This window comes from Triticum urartu, chromosome 2A (assembly GCF_056163025.1).
Source record: "Triticum urartu cultivar PI428250 chromosome 2A, HENAU_Tu73, whole genome shotgun sequence".
Taxonomy (NCBI): domain Eukaryota; kingdom Viridiplantae; phylum Streptophyta; class Magnoliopsida; order Poales; family Poaceae; genus Triticum; species Triticum urartu.
In genome coordinates, this window is record NC_141874.1 from 606872564 (window position 1) to 606889807 (window position 17244).

The following is a 17244-nucleotide window of genomic DNA, read 5'->3' on the forward strand; positions in this document are numbered from 1 at the left end:
ACCTGGGTAAATCGCTCGCGTGCTCCGCCTCGATCTGCTCTTTGCGCGACCTCCGCCCCCGCCGAACCGAAAGGGACCCAGTCCGCCGGTCCCATAGGTGCCCGTGGATCAGCTACCCCGGCATGCTAGGATCGGTCGGATCGTGATGACGTACGGCTAAATCAGTCGCATTATCATAACGCTTCCGCTTACGGTCTACGAGGGTACGTGGACATCACTCTCCCCTCTCATTGCTATGCATCACCTAGATGGATCTTGCATGTGTGTAGGAATTTTTTGAAATTACTACGTTCCCCAACACCAACCACCGCTCCAAGGACCGTAGCTGGGAAAGATCTAAGGCACAATTATTGACCGTCGCTGTTATCATCGCCGGAGAAGCCATGACAGATGGACAAACCCTAGCTACGAAGCTAACCTAGCCTACAGCTAAAAAGGAACAACGCGACAGATCTAGTGACACTGACCACCACCCAACGAGCGTGAGGCCCGTGGGGGAGTGGAGTCGCCATATCCAAAGCCGGAAGCCTGGCTGCCCCTCTGGTCGCCTTTGGGAGGGAGAGAGAGGCAGAGATGCGTGTGATGGACTCTCGAACTTGTGTGATCGTTAATGAAACTATTCTTATTATGACTTACAAGGTAACAAATCCCACATAGTTCTATCAATTCTGACCTATTAGTCTCTGCAACATTATATAAGATTGTGTACAATCAGCTTTTGTTCAAGGTCGTCTTATCACTGATAACATTATCTCAGCATATGAATGCATTAATTCATGAAAAGGAACAAAGCTGAAAAATAAAAAAAATTGTGCTAAAGTTGAGTGGATTGTTTACAAGTGATCATGACTATGTTGAAGTTTGCACCAACTTGGATCTCCATGGTTATTGGCTTGGTGAGTTCCTTAAATTATTAGTTTTATTTACTGATATTTAACATGAGCAATTCAAACCTTCCCAAGGAATCCATAGGGTACCCTATTTCTTCATACTTATTCTTATTGGCACCAGAGGGCATTTTGTGCCTGTTAAAAAGGTAAAGGTCAGCTATCACACCTTAGTTCTATTAGAGTAGCTCAATCGGCGTTGCTGGTTAGCCACATGCTTTTTGCAAATGACAGCTTGTTGTTTTCCAAGGCCTATGGAGATTGGGAAATAGAGTTTTCTTTTTTATTTGGTTGTTATTGCCAGGCTTTGGTAGATAGAATAAATTGTTCAAAATCTTTGAAATCCTTTAGTAAGGGCTGCCATCAATCGGTCATAAATGAAATGAGACATATTATCGATGTCCATGATCAACCTTTATCAGAAAAATATTTGGGAATGACATATGATGTTGCCAACTGATGCCGGTGGAGTCGAGTGTGTACCATGTGTCGGTTTTGCCTCATCCTTCATCTTCGGAGGCCTACTTGACACCGGAAAGCAAGGGAAATGTAATATCCCAAGACCGGAGCTTCAGATGCCTTCCATGTTTCTGAGTGTTGTCGGGTGATTCGTTTTGGTTCGTTGCATCATGTCATCATGTCATCATGTCATAAGTCTTTTACATCTCAACTAAATAATTTGTATGGATCTTCGGTCCATTTAAATCGAGGGAATTCGCATGGTGATTCTCTTTACAACATATCCTCTCGATATTTAGAGAGCTATAGTAATATTCCAATTATTTGGGTTTGCCGCAAACACACTTGCAAAATATTCCAATGCCTTTGTTATCTTAATTCTCGATCTCCAACATGGCCATATTTTTTTCTTTCATCGTATTTCGGAGCTCCACCAAAAATCCGAACATTTTTTGGACACCTCTTATTCCTAGTCCTTGTTCAAACCATTTGAATTAATTTCAAATGACTTTGAATTAAATTCTTGCAATCATGTCTCCCCTAATTTTTGTGGACCGTGCACATTTTTACGAGTCCATGAAAATTATCCCCATGCTCAAAATCCTTCCCTAACCCTCTCTTTCTTTCCTCTCTCTCCAATTTCTTTTCTGTTTAAGGTTTAAGTTTTTAAAGAGAGAGGGAGGAGAGAGTCCAGGCCATCAGCCCCGCAGGCCCATCCTAACCCCGCAGCCTTTTGGGCCAAAGCCCAGCCTGCGCCCTCACACCTGGGCTGGCCCAAGGCCAAAGCCACCTACCCCCTTTCTAACCCTAGGCCTTACCCCCGAACCCATCACCCTGCTCTCGCGCCGCAACATCCACACGCATCGCTCCAGGAAAGCCGTGCTCGATCCCCATCTTCCCTGCGTTGTCCCCTCGATCACGCACGACTCCCTCTCCTTCTCTCACGCCACCAGAGGAACCTCTCCCTCTCGATCCCTCTCTCCCTCCTAGCACCGTCACCAGGAGAGGAGCGACACCTCTGGACGACCACCCCTGCGACCCCGTGAGCTCACCGCCTTCGATCCGGTGCCGCCGGAGTCCACCAGCGCCGCCCAGGCGCCACACCTCCTTCCTTAGCGCGCCTCCTTCCTTCTCCGGCCTCCTCCTCACGCCAGTCGCCAGGGACACGCCTCCCTGCTACCGAAGACGCCGCCAAGCTACGCCCTGTAGTCCTGTCCTCCGACCGCGCCAAGCCCCGCCACCGGCCTGCTACCTCACCTCCCCAACCCGAGCTGGCCCGGATCCGGCCATATTCAACACCTTGGGTCGCTGGCCATGGACGCCTCTGCTCCATCGCCGGACGGCTGCTTCTCCGCGCGCCTCTGTTCGTCGTCGTTGTCACCGTGGGCCCGTGTTGACTTCCCCTGCTCCACCACCATCAGCGCCCGGCAGCACCTCCTCAGTCCGTGACTCGTGTTGCTGCTGCTCGTCTTGCCGCTGCCATGGCCTCTCACTTGTAGCCCCTCGCCAAGCATGCTACGTTATGCTGCCCCTTTTGTCATTGCCAAGGCCACTGAATCCAGGGACACAAGACCGCCTCGGTGGATTCCTTTCGACGAGGACCGTCGAGACCGCCAAGTTCCACTACCGATGAATGTTTTGGAATCGCCAAGTCAGACTACAACGTGAAGACCATGTACAACTACTGACACCCGTGGATTTCACCAAGTACCTATACCGACGACCGAGACCCTGTTTTCGACAAGTTCGCGAGTACGACCACTTCCCACGACGACCTTGTACTACTACCGTTGACGAAGACATGTGCACCGCAAGCATCAAGTTCAACTACCGTCGACCGCGAAGGGTTTGGAGTCATCAAGTACCTCTCTGAAACAAACATGAATGACTACCGTCGCCAGAACGGGACTGGAAAGTCCGAAGACCCCAAGTACCTCGACACCGATGACATGAACGTCTACGGAAACTCGTGCAACGATAAACATGTACCACTACCGTTGCCGAGATCATGAGAACCTCTACCCTCGACCCTAGAGCGTGCGAGAACGACTACTTCCCACAACGAACTGTGAACAACTACTTCCTCTACCATCGCCGAGCACCACTACTTCCCACGACGATCGTGAACGACTACACTGCTTGACCCGAACCCCTCCGATAACGCACGCTTCGAAGGTATAACCCCGAGACGACCGCCCGTGAACGAATGCATCTGTGATGTATGAGATGCTCGTGTTTGCGCCGTGTCCAATTTGTCGCGAGTTGTTCTTTGTCGCCAACTCGTGGGACACCCGGAGTCCAGGAGCGCCCCACCATCTTTTGCACGCATCCGCACACTTCTCCTTTGCATCGGTATCTCAATTGAGTTACTGGAACCAGAACGTTGCCATGGCACCATTCGTTATCGTCGCCGTGGCACCCCTTTTCTTTCCACCACGGTGACAAATGCTTCATAATGCTCTTGTCAACTTTAATAAAAATTGCATAAACTTGTCGATGTCATCCGCATCATAATAACAACAATTAAAATGTTTAAATTGTTGTTTGCATTTAAATTACTAATGCATATGGGGATTTACCGGATTTGTTGTTTGTTATATCCGGCCCCATTTAAATTACTTAGTTAGATAGTTTCTTTTATGCTTCACCCATGCCATGCTAACCAACATTTAATATTGTTGGGTACATAAACAAGAGCGAACTAAATAATTATTGTGGTGTCCGTCAATATGCAACGAGTTGCATATTGAGCTCCACTTAATTTGTAGGTTTGCTTGTGCACTTTGCCATGCCATGCTTCATTAAACCGGACATGCATCATACTTGATTGTGCATCATACCATGTTCATGTGTGGTTTGTTTACTATGTTGTGTGCTTCTTTCCGGTGTTTGCTTCTTCGGGTTGGTTCCGGTAACGTCGCGTTTGTGAGGACCCGTTCGACTACGTCCGTTTGTCTTCTTCATGGACTCGTTCTTCTTCTTTGCGGGATTTCAGGCAAGATGACCATACCCTCGAAATCACTTCTATCTTTGCTTGCTAGTTGCTCGCTCTTTTGCCATGCCTATGCTGCGATACCTACCACTTGCTTATCTTGCCTCCCATATTGTTGAACCAAGCCTCTAACCCACCTTGTCCTAGAAAACCATTGCTTGGCTATGTTACCGCTTTGCTCAGCCCCTCTTATAGCGTTGTTAGTTGCAGGTGAAGATTGAAGTTGTTCCTTGTTGGAACATGGAGATGTTGTTCCTTGTTGGAACATGTTTACTTGTTGGGATATCACAATATATCTTATCTAATTAATGCATCTATATACTTGGTAAAGAGTGGAAGGCTCGGCCTTTTGTCTAGTGTTTTGTTCCACTCTTGCCGCCCTAGTTTCCGTCATATCTGTGTTATGTTCCCGGATTTTCCGTTCCTTACGCGGTTGGGTAATAATGGGAACCCCTTGATAGTTCGCCTTGAATAAAACTCTTCTAGCAATGCCCAACTTTGGTTTTACCATTCGCCACCTAGCCTTTTCTTTTCCCTTGGGAGTCGCGCTCCTGAGGGTCATCATTATTTTACCCCCCCCCCCCGGCCAGTGCTCCTCTGAGTGTTGGTCCAACCTGTCAGCTGCCGGTGGCCACCAGGGGCAACTCTAGGCTGGCCTACCCGTACCTTGGACAATCTGAGTGTGCCCTGAGAAGGAGATATGTGCAGCTCCTATCGGGATTTGTCGGCACATTCAAGCGGTGTTGCTGGTTTAGTTTTACCTTGTCGAAATGTCTTGTAATCGGGATTCCGAGTCTGATCGGGTCTTCCTGCTAGAAGGAATATCCTTCGTTGACCGTGAGAGCTTGTGATGGGCTAAGTTGGGACACCCCTGTAGGGATTTGAACTTTCGAAAGCCGTGCCCGCGGTTATGGGCAGATGGGAATTTGTTAACGTCCGGTTGTAGAAAACCTGAAGTTGACCTTATTTAAAATACATCAACCGTGTGTGTAACCATGATGGTCTCTTCTCGGCGGAGTCCGGGAAGTGAACACGGTGTTGGAGTTATGCTTGACGTAGGTTGTTATAGGATCACTTCTTGATCATAGTTCTTCGTTCGTGCTTTGCCTTCTCTTCTCGCTCTCTTTTGCGAACAGGTTAGCCACCATATATGCTAGTCGCTTGCTGCAACTCCACCTCATACCTTTACCTTACCCATAAGCTTAAATAGTTTTGATCGCGAGGGTGCGAGATTGCCGAGTCCCCGTGACTCACAGATACTTCCAAAACCAGCTTGCAGGTGCCGATGAGTCCGTGTAGATGACGCAACCAAGCTCAGGAGGAGCTCGATGAAGATCTTGTCCTTTGTCTTGTTTCGTTTCTAGTTGATCAGTAGTGGAGCCCAGTTGGGGTCGATCAGGGGACCTTGTCGCATTTGGGGTTACTCTTTATTTTGGTTCCATAGTCGGACCTTGATTGTATTTGGATGTTGTAATGCTTTATTCATGTAATTGTGTGAAGTGGCGATTGTAAGCCAACTATGTATCTTTTTCCCTTATGTATTACATGGGTTGTGTGAAGATTACCTCACTTGCGACATTGCTTTCAATGCGGTTATGCCTCTAAGTCGTGCTTCGACACGTGGGAGATATAGCCACATCGAGGGCATTACAAGTTGGTAATCAGAGCCTTCCCCGACCTTAGGAGCCCCCACTGCTTGATCGAATTAGCTGCCGTTGTTGAGTCTAGAAAAATGTTTTGAGTCATTTAGGGATTATATATCGGAGAGTTTAGGAATTCTTTTTACTACCCAGTCCCCTTCATCGCTCTGGTAAGGCATCCTGACGTAGAGTTTTGTCTCTTCTCTTCTCAAATTTCACTAAAAAAAATTTACGATCTCGCGGGTATCTTGGAATCGTTCCGATCCATTTGTGACGAGAACATTGTTCTTGGTGCCTCCTGTCATTTAGGGGTTGTGGCAGTGTCCCGGGGAGTTGAGCTCCAAGGTGTTGTCGTCACAATTTTATCGTTGTAGTTCTGGAATACCTGAGTTTAGTTCGCCGACATTGAAAATCTCTTTTATGCAGTTGTTGGTGAGATAACCTCGACGCCACCCGGTACTGGGGCGGGAGTTTGGGAGTATTGCCATAACTCGTATAACGGATGCTTTTCGAAGGTTGAGGTAGATGATTTTCGAAGGTTTCTTGGTTATGTGTTGAAGGATGGATACAGCTGGATGTAGGATTTGTTAGTTTTGGGTGAGATATTATGTTTCCCCTGTATCCCCAACACCTGATTGCATAACCGGAAAAATTTCGGGAGTTTATAAGTGGGAATTCAAGTAGGTCTTAGGATATCTTTCCGACAGATGTATGATATGAAATTGGGGTTCGATGTCTAGTGGTTCCCCTGTTCACGGTTGGTTTTACAGTGGTCTCGTTGTGTCTTAAAGAGTCCTTGGCTATGCCGACTCGGGGACGCTTCATATGTCATGTGCACTGCCTTGTACATGCTGGTGATGTACGATCGAGCCCGTGTAGGCCCCACCACGAAAACTTCAGATGAAATCTCTATCATATGTTTGTTCCGGCTTATTCTGCAAGCCAATCCTTTGTTTTGTTTTGAGTTGTGGTATTCGAGTTGCTTCGAAGTCAAATGTTGATTCCATACCTTTTCCTAAGTGGTGTTCTCATATTTCTATGTGATTACTAATCCTTCTCGATCATCGAGTTTGTCATGTCAATCTTTTTCAACCAGTGTGCTTCTCTTCAAGTGGATCCGATCATTTCAATATCAGCAAGATCTATTATCAGTTCTTCTCAACGGTGTTTGCTTCATCCGTTCCAAGTTGTTTTTGTTTTCCCACCCACCTACCCTTTTTCTTCAAGGACTCAGATATCTTAATCAAGTATCCATCTTATTGATGCGAGGCCTCTTCATTCCTTTTCCGTCAATGTTCTTACCCGGTGGTTTCCATGAAGATGTTCTACTAGCTCATGATTCTTCGTTCTTTTTTCTTCTCCGGTGGAACCAATTAAAGCTTTTGGTGTTGATCATTTCCCTTTTCCCTCGTTTCCAATGCTTTCTCATGCCGGTGCACCTCGTAATCATCCACTTCTCGTTATTCAATTGTTCCAGAGTGCTCAAGATATCCGGAAGATTTGTGTTTACACTCTGCTTTCATTCAAACTCTTTCGAGGATGTTATCTCTTTCAAGCCATTTAATTCAACCGGCGCAATCTCTCTTTTAAATTGTTCAACGGTGTATCTTTTGAGTGAGCCCTAACCCACATGTCTTTTTCCAGGATCTTACCTGACTCTTCTTATTTTCCGAAGTTATCCTCAAATTTATTTTCAAAGTTTGACGTAAGAATGATTTATCATCAGTCAAATGCCTTCTCCTAGATCTTTCACAATTCTTTTCATCGTTGGCTCAACTTTTCCATTCTTCATTCCGGAGTGTCTCAATAATTCTTGTTGGTGTTTCTCGTCGTCATTCTCAGGTTTTTGAAGACCGAAGAAGAGTTTTACCTCCATATCTTATCCGTTCTCTCAGACATTCGTGGTTCTAATTCGAGGCCATCCTCTCATAATTGTTTGATTGTGAGAATTCTTTTTATCCATTCGGAGCAATTCAGGAGCCTTTTCAGTTTGTTCATCCGGAGCCCATCATCTAAGATTTATTCATTCTCAGCTTTTAGCTATCATTCTCCAAATTTACCGGTGCTTCGTTCAAGTGATCTTTAATCGGCTCGTGATCTCCTCGTTCTCATGTATCTAAATCCCCTCAAGCATCTTCGTGTATTTGCTAATTCTTCCTGGTGTTCCTTTATCTTTCCTTCAGTCATTTCAATCCTTACGGTGGTTCATTCAAGATTTCTCTTCTTTTTTTATCATATCAATTCATTCGTTGTTCCAATCATACCGGTGGTTCGTTGAAGACATTCTCAAGTTTATGTTATATCTCTCTTAATCTTTTCTATGAGAATAAGTAGTATGCCAAAGCCATTGATTGTCATCAATTTAATTGGTGAAGGAAAAGCATAACATAATTCTTATTTTTGTTTCATCCAAGTGATTAATTCCGTATTCCGGAGGCTCATCAAATTCTCGGTTTCATTTGCTTCATCTTTATTTTCCGGAGTTCCTAGCTTTTCCACATTGTCTCGTCGCGAAGCTCCTTCTAAATCATCGCAAGGATTCACCTTGTGCTTTCAACTTCTCATTCCTTTTGTTTGATCATCCTTCTATTACCGGAGTTCCTCATGGTGGTTCGTCAAGGATTTCTTTTCATTCTTCAATTGCTCTTCAAGATATCTCTCGAAGCTATGATCAACCAAGATATACTTCAAGCATTCTTCATCTTGCAATCCGGAGTGCTATTCTTTCTACCATATTATTGGAGGTGGTATTATGTCATTCTTGATAATTTGGGTTCATGTTTCACGATTCACATGTTGTTAGGAATGAGGTATTTTAAATCCATCAATCTCTTCTTTGAAGTTATCTTGGGTTATATTTCACCTAAAGCCTTCCCTAAGGATTGTTACTATTATGGTGCTCATAAATGACCCAAGTTCTTCATTTATCCTCCCGGTGAAATATTTTTCTCATCGCCTTGGTCATACCAATCCAATTCTTTTTTCCGTGAGTGGCAGGTTGTCACCTCATAATTTGAGACGTATTCCATAAGACCATATCAAGCTTATCTTTTCGTTGTTGATAATCTAACAACTCCGTTCTAGCATTGGTTGTAAGCGTGCGCTGCCAAGATCTTGGTTTCTACTTCGTTCATTCCATTCCATTCTTCATTTTGTTCCGGAGGCTTTGTGATGTTGCTCTCTTCAACCCATCTTTTTGTTTTGTCAGGATCGTGTTCTTTCCTTGGTTTATCCATTTAACCGGAGTGTTGTGTCCTTTTGCTCAAGCTTTTTCATTTTATCAAGTCTTTCATCTCTTTTCAACCAGAATGCTACCCGTATTGGTTCTTCCTTTTCCTCTTTCTTAACGGAGTGTTTTCAACTTTGTTCTTCTCCGTTGTTTTATTTCTTTCAATTTGTTCAACCTTCTCAAGGTTCTTTGGTCTCACTCATTCGTCAAAGAAGCAACTTAGTTTTACCTCTTCTCTTCCTCTTCCTTTTCCCTCCGGTGCCATTCTAGATCTCGGGACGAGATCCTCTCATAGTGGTGGAGTGTTGTAATGCCCCAAGACCGGAGCTTCCGATGCCTTCCATGTTTCTGAGTGTTGTCGGGTGATTCGTTTTGGTTCGTTGCATCATGTCATCATGTCATCATGTCATAAGTATTTTGCATCTCAACTAAATAATTTGTATGGATCTTCGGTCCATTTAAATCGAGGGAATTCGCATGGTGATTCCCTTTACAACATATCCTTTCGATATTTAGAGAGCTATAGTAATATTCCAATTATTTGGGTTTACCGCAAACACACTTGCAAAATATTCCAATGCCTTTGTTATCTTAATTCTCGGTCTCCAACATGGCCATATTTTTTTCTTTCATCGTATTTCGGAGCTCCACCAAAAATCCGAACATTTTTTGGACACCTCTTATTCCTAGTCCTTGTTCAAACCATTTGAATTAATTTCAAATGACTTTGAATTAAATTCTTGCAATCATGTCTCCCCTAATTTTCGTGGACCGTGCACATTTTTACGAGTCCGTGAAAATTATCCCCATGCTCAAAATCCTTCCCTAACCCTCTCTTTCTTTCCTCTCTCTCTCCAATTTATTTTCTGTTTAAGGTCTAAGTTTTCAAAGAGAGGGGGAGGGGAGAGTCCAAGCCATCAGCCCCGCAGGCCCATCCTAACCCCGCAGCCTTTTGGGCCAAAGCCCAGCCTGTGCCCTCACACCTGGGCTGGCCCAAGGCCAAAGCCACCTACCCCCTTTCTAACCCTAGGCCTTACCCCCGAACCCATATCCCTCCTCTCGCGCCGCCACACCCACACGCATCGCTCCAGGGAAGCCGTGCTCGATCCCCATCTTCCCTGCGTCGTCCCCTCGATCCCGCACGACTCCCTCTCCTTCTCTCGCGCCACCAGAGGAACCTCTCCCTCTCGATCCCTCTCTCCCTCCTAGCACCGTCACCAGGAGAGGAGCGACACCTCTGGACGACCACCCCTGCGACCCCGTGAGCTCGCCGCCTTCGATCCGGTGCCGCCGGAGGCCACCAGCGCCGCCCAGGCGCCGCACCTCCTTCCTTAGCGTGCCTCCTTCCTTCCCCAGCCTCCTCCTCACGCCAGTCGCCAGGGACGCGCCTCCCTGCTACCGAAGACGCCGCCAAGCTACGCCCCGCGGTCCTGTCCTCCGACCGCGCCAAGCCCCGCCACCGGCCTACTACCTCACCTCCCCAACCCGAGCTGGCCCGGATCCGGCCATCTTCGACACCTTGGGTCGCTGGCCATGGACGCCTCTGCTCCATCGCCGGACGGCTGCTTCTCCGCGCGCCTCTGTTCGTCGTCGTTGTCACCGTGGGCCCGTGTTGACTTCCCCTGCTCCACCACCATCGGCACCCGGCAGCACCTCCTCAGTCCGTGACTCGTGTTGCTGCTGCTCGTCTTGCCGCTGCCATGGCCTCTCACTTGTAGCCCCTCGCCAAGCATGCTACGTGATGCTGCCCCTTTTGTCATTGCCAAGGCCACTGAATCCAGGGACACAAGACCGCCTCGGTGGATTCCTTTCGACAAGTACCACGACGACCGTCGAGATCGCCAAGTTCCACTACCGATGAACGTTTTGGAATCGCCAAGTCAGACTACAATGTGAAGACCATGTACAACTACTGACACCCGTGGATTTCACCAAGTACCTATACCGACGACCGAGACCCTGTTTTCGACAAGTTCACGAGTACGACCACTTCCCACGACGACCTTGTACTACTACCGTTGACGAAGACATGTGCACCGCAAGCATCAACTTCAACTACCGTCGACCGCGAAGGGTTTGGAGTCATCAAGTACCTCTCCGAAACGAACGTGAATGACTACCGTCGCCAGAACGGGACCGGAAAGTCCGAAGACCCCAAGTACCTCGACACCGATGACACGAATGTCTACGGAAACTCGTCCAACGATAAACATGTACCACTACCGTCGCCGAGATCATGAGAACCTCTACCCTCGACCCTAGAGCGTACGAGAACGACTACTTCCCACAATGAACGGTGAACAACTACTTCCTCTACCATCGCCGAGCACCACTACTTCCCACGACGATCGTGAATGACTACACTGCTTGACCCGAACCCCTCCGATAACGCACGCTTCGAAGGTATAACCTCGAGACGACCGCCCGTGAACGAATGCATGTGTGATGTATGAGATGCTCGTGTTTGCGCCGTGTCCAATTTGTCACTCGTTTCTTTGTCGCCAACTCATGGGACACCCGGAATCCGGGAGCGCCCCACCATCTTTTGCACGCATCCGCACACTTCTCCTTTGCATCGGTATCTCAATCGAGTTACCGGAACCGGAATGTTGCCGTGGCACCGTTTCGTTATCGTCGCCGTGGCACCCCTTTTCTTTCCACCACGGTGACAAATGCTTCATAATGCTCTTGTCAACTTTACTAAAAATTGCATAAACTTGTCCATGTCATCTGCATCATAATAACAACAATTAAAATGTTTAAATTGTTGTTTGCATTTAAATTACTAATGCATATGGGAATTTACCGGATTTGTTGTTTGTTATATCCGGCCCCATTTAGATTGCTTAGTTAGATAGTTTCTTTTATGCTTCACCCATGCCATGCTAACCAACATTTAATATTGTTGGGTACATAAACAAGAGCGAACTAAATAATTATTGTGATGTCCGTAAATATGCAACTCGTTGCATATTGAGCTCCACTTAATTTGTAGGTTTGCTTGTGCACTTTGCCATGCCATGCTTCATTAAACCGGACATGCATCATACTTGATTGTGCATCATACCATGTTCATGTGTGGTTTGTTTACTATGTTGTGTGCTTCTTTCCGGTGTTTGCTTCTTCGGGTTGGTTCCGGTAACGTCGCGTTTGTGAGGACCCGTTCGACTACGTCCGTTTGTCTTCTTCATGGACTCGTTCTTCTTCCTTGCGGGATTTCAGGCAAGATGACCATACCCTCGAAATCACTTCTATCTTTGCTTGCTAGTTGCTCGCTCTTTTGCCATGTCTATGTTGCGATACCTACCACTTGCTTATCTTGCCTCCCATATTGTTGAACCAAGCCTCTAACCCACCTTGTCCTAGCAAACCGTTGCTTGGCTATGTTACCACTTTGCTCAGCCCCTCTTATAGCGTTGTTAGTTGCAGGTGAAGATTGAAGTTGTTCCTTGTTGGAACATGGAGATGTTGTTCCTTGTTGGAACATGTTTACTTGTTGGGATATCACAATATATCTTATCTAATTAATGCATCTATATACTTGGTAAAGGGTGGAAGGCTCGGCCTTTTGTCTAGTGTTTTGTTCCACTCTTGCCGCCCTAGTTTCCGTCATATCCGTGTTATGTTCCTGGATTTTGCGTTCCTTACGCGGTTGGGTAATAATGGGAACCCCTTGACAGTTCGCCTTGAATAAAACTCTTCCAGCAATGCCCAACTTTGGTTTTACCATACGCCACCTAGCCTTTTCTTTTCCCTTAGGAGTCGCGCTCCTGAGGGTCATCATTATTTTACCCCCCCCCCCGGGCCAATGCTCCTCTGAGTGTTGGTCCGACCTGTCAGCTGCCAGTGGCCACCAGGGGCAACTCTGGGCTGGCCTACCCGTACCTTGGACAATCTGAGTGTGCCCTGAGAAAGATATATGTGCAGCTCCTATCGGGATTTGTCGGCACATCCGGGTGGTGCTGCTGGTTTAGTTTTACCTTGTCGAAATATCTTGTAACTGGGATTCCGAGTCTGATCGGGTCTTCCCGCTAGAAGGAATATCCTTCGTTGACCGTGAGAGCTTGTGATGGGCTAAGTTGGGACACCCCTGCAGGGATTTGAACTTTCGAAAGCTGTGCCCGCGGTTATGGGCAGATGGGAATTTGTTAACGTCCGGTTGTAGAAAACCTGAAGTTGACCTTATTTAAAATGCATCAACCGCATGTGTAACCGTGATGGTCTCTTCTCGACGGAGTCCGGGAAGTGAACACGGTGTTGGAGTTATGCTTGACGTAGGTTGTTATAGGATCACTTCTTAATCATAGTTCTTCGTTCGTGCTTTGCCTTCTCTTCTCGCTCTCTTTTGCGAATAGGTTAGCCACCATATATGCTAGTCGCTTGCTGCAACTCCACCTCATACCTTTACCTTACCCATAAGCTTAAATAGTTTTGATCGCGAGGGTGCGAGATTGCTGAGTCCCCGTGACTCACAGATACTTCCAAAACCAGCTTGCAGGTGCCGATGAGTCCGTGAAGATGGCGCAACCAAGCTCAGGAGGAGCTCGATGAAGATCTTGTCCTTTGTCTTGTTTCGTTTCTAGTTGATCAGTAGTGGAGCCCAGTTGGGGTCGATCGGGGGACCTTGTCGCATTTGGGGTTACTCTTTATTTTGGTTCCGTAGTTGGACCTTGATTGTATTTGGATTTTGTAATGATTTATTCATGTAATTGTGTGAAGTGGCGATTGTAAGCCAACTATGTATCTTTTTCCCTTATGTATTACATGGGTTGTGTGAAGATTACCTCACTTGCGACATTGCTTTCAATGCGGTTATGCCTCTAAGTCGTGCTTCGACACGTGGGAGATATAGCCGCATCGAGGGTGTTACAGAAAACCATGTCAAAGTAAAGTTTAATTCTTTTAAGTTTAGATATATGTCTCCTCAATGACAATGTCTTAATGTTGAGGAGAAATCACATGGAATAAAAGCCACTTGCTTTATCTTTTTTGTGGTATAGTTGTCAACAGGATAATAATGAGTTTGTTGTTTGGTCTCGCGGATCATCATCTCCCGATATGTTCTAGTGTTCCCAAGTGCTCGAGCCCATCTTGGTAGTGGTAACTGCGAAGATGGTGTCAGTTGTGCTTTGTTTAGAAAGTTCATTTTTCATTATTTCATGGTCTCGGTCTTTTCCTCTGATATGGTGATGAAGTAATGGCTCAACAATTTGCTTCACAAGAGGGATAACACAATGTGTTAATTGAATCTTAGGTTCTCAGCTATTGTTTGGATAACTTGTGCAGTTTCCTAAAATCTTTAAGGTTTGTCCAATTTGCACGTGTAGTCTCATGTAATATTCACTGAAATCATGACGGGACATCAGTGACGCAAACAATGAACACAATAAGTAATTTTGAAGAACCTTGGTGTAATATGTAGGCCTTCACAAGCCGCTTTATAGTTCCTTTTTCAATTATAGCCGGTTAAACGTGCTATATTCAATAAATGAATAAAAGCCAAATATTTACTAAAAGAACTTGACTGTGATACTACCCAATATATCTAAATAAAAGACTCACGCTGCATGATTTTTCTACGTCCATGTCATCGGCTAACGTTCAGTTTCTTCCTCCCTTTTCCCCACAATATTCTCTATTTTTATTTACCCCCAGCGATGCTGAAGTTTTGTATTCCCCGCAAAGGTTTGTTGGTTGCCCTGTGATACATCTCTGTCGTATCTACTTTTCCAAACACTTTTGCCCTTGTTTTGGACTCTAACTTGCATGATTTGAATGGAACTAACCCGGACTGACGTTCTTTTCAGCAGAATTGCTATGGTATTATTTATGTGCAGAAACAAAAGTTCTTGGAATGACCTGAAACTTCACGGAACATCTATTCGGAAATAATAAAAAATCCTTGCAAAAGATAAAGACCAGGGGGCCCACTGCTACCTCTTGAGCACAGCGTTGGTTTTCCCCCGAAGAGGAAGGGATGATGCAGCAAAGTAGCGTAAGTATTTCCCTCAGTTTTTGAGAACCAATGTATCAATCCAGTAGGAGGCTACGCGCGAGTCCCTCGCACCTGCACAAAACAAATAAATCCTCGCAACCAACACAAATAGGGGTTGTCAATCCCTATAAGGCCACTTACAAGAGTGAGATCTGATAGATATGATAAGATAAGATTTTTGGTATTTTTATGATAAAGAAGCAAAGTAAAAATAAAGGCAAGGTAAATAGCAAAGGAAATAACTAAGTAATAGGAGATCAATATGATAAAGATAGACCCGGGGGCCATAGGTTTCACTAGTGGCTTCTCTCGAGAGCATAAGTATTCTACGGTGGGTGAACAAATTACTGTTGAGCAATTGACAGAATTGAGCATAGTTATGAGAATACCTAGGTATGATCATGTATATAGGCATCATGTCCGAGACAAGTAGACCGACTCCTGCTTGCATCTACTACTATTACTCCACTCATCGACCGCTATCCAGCATGCATCTAGAGTATTAAGTTAAAAACAGAGTAACGCCTTAAGCAAGATGGCATGATGTAGAGGGATAGACTCATGCAATATGAAGAAAACCCCATCTTGTTATCCTCGATGGCAACAATACAATACGTGCCTTGCTGCCCCTACTGTCACTGGGAAAGGACACCGCAAGATTGAACCCAAAGCTAAGCACTTCTCCCATTGCAAGAAAGATCAATCTAGTAGGCCAAACCAAACTGATAATTCGAAGAGACTTGCAAAGATAACCAATCATACATAAAAGAATTCAGAGAAGATTCAAATATTATTCATAGATAGACTTGATCATAAACCCACAATTCATCGGTCTCAACAAACACACCGCAAAAAGAAGATTACATCGAATAGATCTCCACAAGAGAGGGGAGAACATTGTATTGAGATCCAAAAAGAGAGAAGAAGCCATCTAGATACTAACTATGGACCCGTAGGTCTGAGGTAAACTACTCACACTTCATCGGAGAGGCTATGGTGTTGATGTAGAAGCCCTCCGTGATCGATGCCCCCTCTGGCGGAGCTTCGGAACAGGCCCCAAGATGGGATCTCGTGGATACAGAAAGTTGCGGCGATGGAATTAGGTTTTTGGCTCCGTTTGATATTCCTTTTCTTCAAAACCCTAAAACAGGCAGAAAAACAGCAATTCTGGGCTGGGCCTCCGGTTAATAGGTTAGTCCCAAAAATAATATAAAAGTGGATAATACAGCCAAATAATGTCCAAAACAGTAGTTAATATAGCATGGAGCAATCAAAAATTATAGATACGTTGGAGACGTATCAAGCATCTCCAAGCTTAATTCCTGCTCGTCCTCAAGTAGGTGAATGATAAAAACAGAATTTTTGATGCGGAGTGCTACTTGGCATAATTTTAATGTAATTCTTCTTAATTGTGGTATGAATATTCACATCCGAAAGATTCAAGACAAAAGTTCATATTGACATAAAAATAATAATACTTCAAGCATACTAACAAAGCAATTATGTCTTCTCAAAATAACATGGCTAAAGAAAGTTATCCCTACAAAATCATATAGTATGGCTATGCTCTATCTTCACCACACAAAATATTTAAATCATGCACAACCCTGATGACAAGCCAAGCAATTGTTTCATAATTTTGACATTCTCAACACTTTTTCAATCTCACGCAATACATGAGCGTGAGCCATGGACATAACACTATAGGTGGAACAGATTGGTGGTTGGGGAGAAGACCAAAAGGGAGAATATAGTCTCACATCAACTAGGCGTATCAACGGGCTATGGAGATGCCCGTCAATAAATATCAATGTGAGTAGGGATTGCCATGCAACGGATGCACTAGAGCTATAAGTATATGAAAGCTCAAAAAGAAACTAAGTGGGTGTGCATCCAACTTGCTTGCTCATGAAGACCTAGGGCATTTTGATGAAGCCCATCATTGGAATATACAAGCCAAGTTCTATAATGAAAAATTCCCACTAGTATATGAAAGTGATAATATGAGAGACTCTCTACTATGAAGATCATGGTGCTACTTT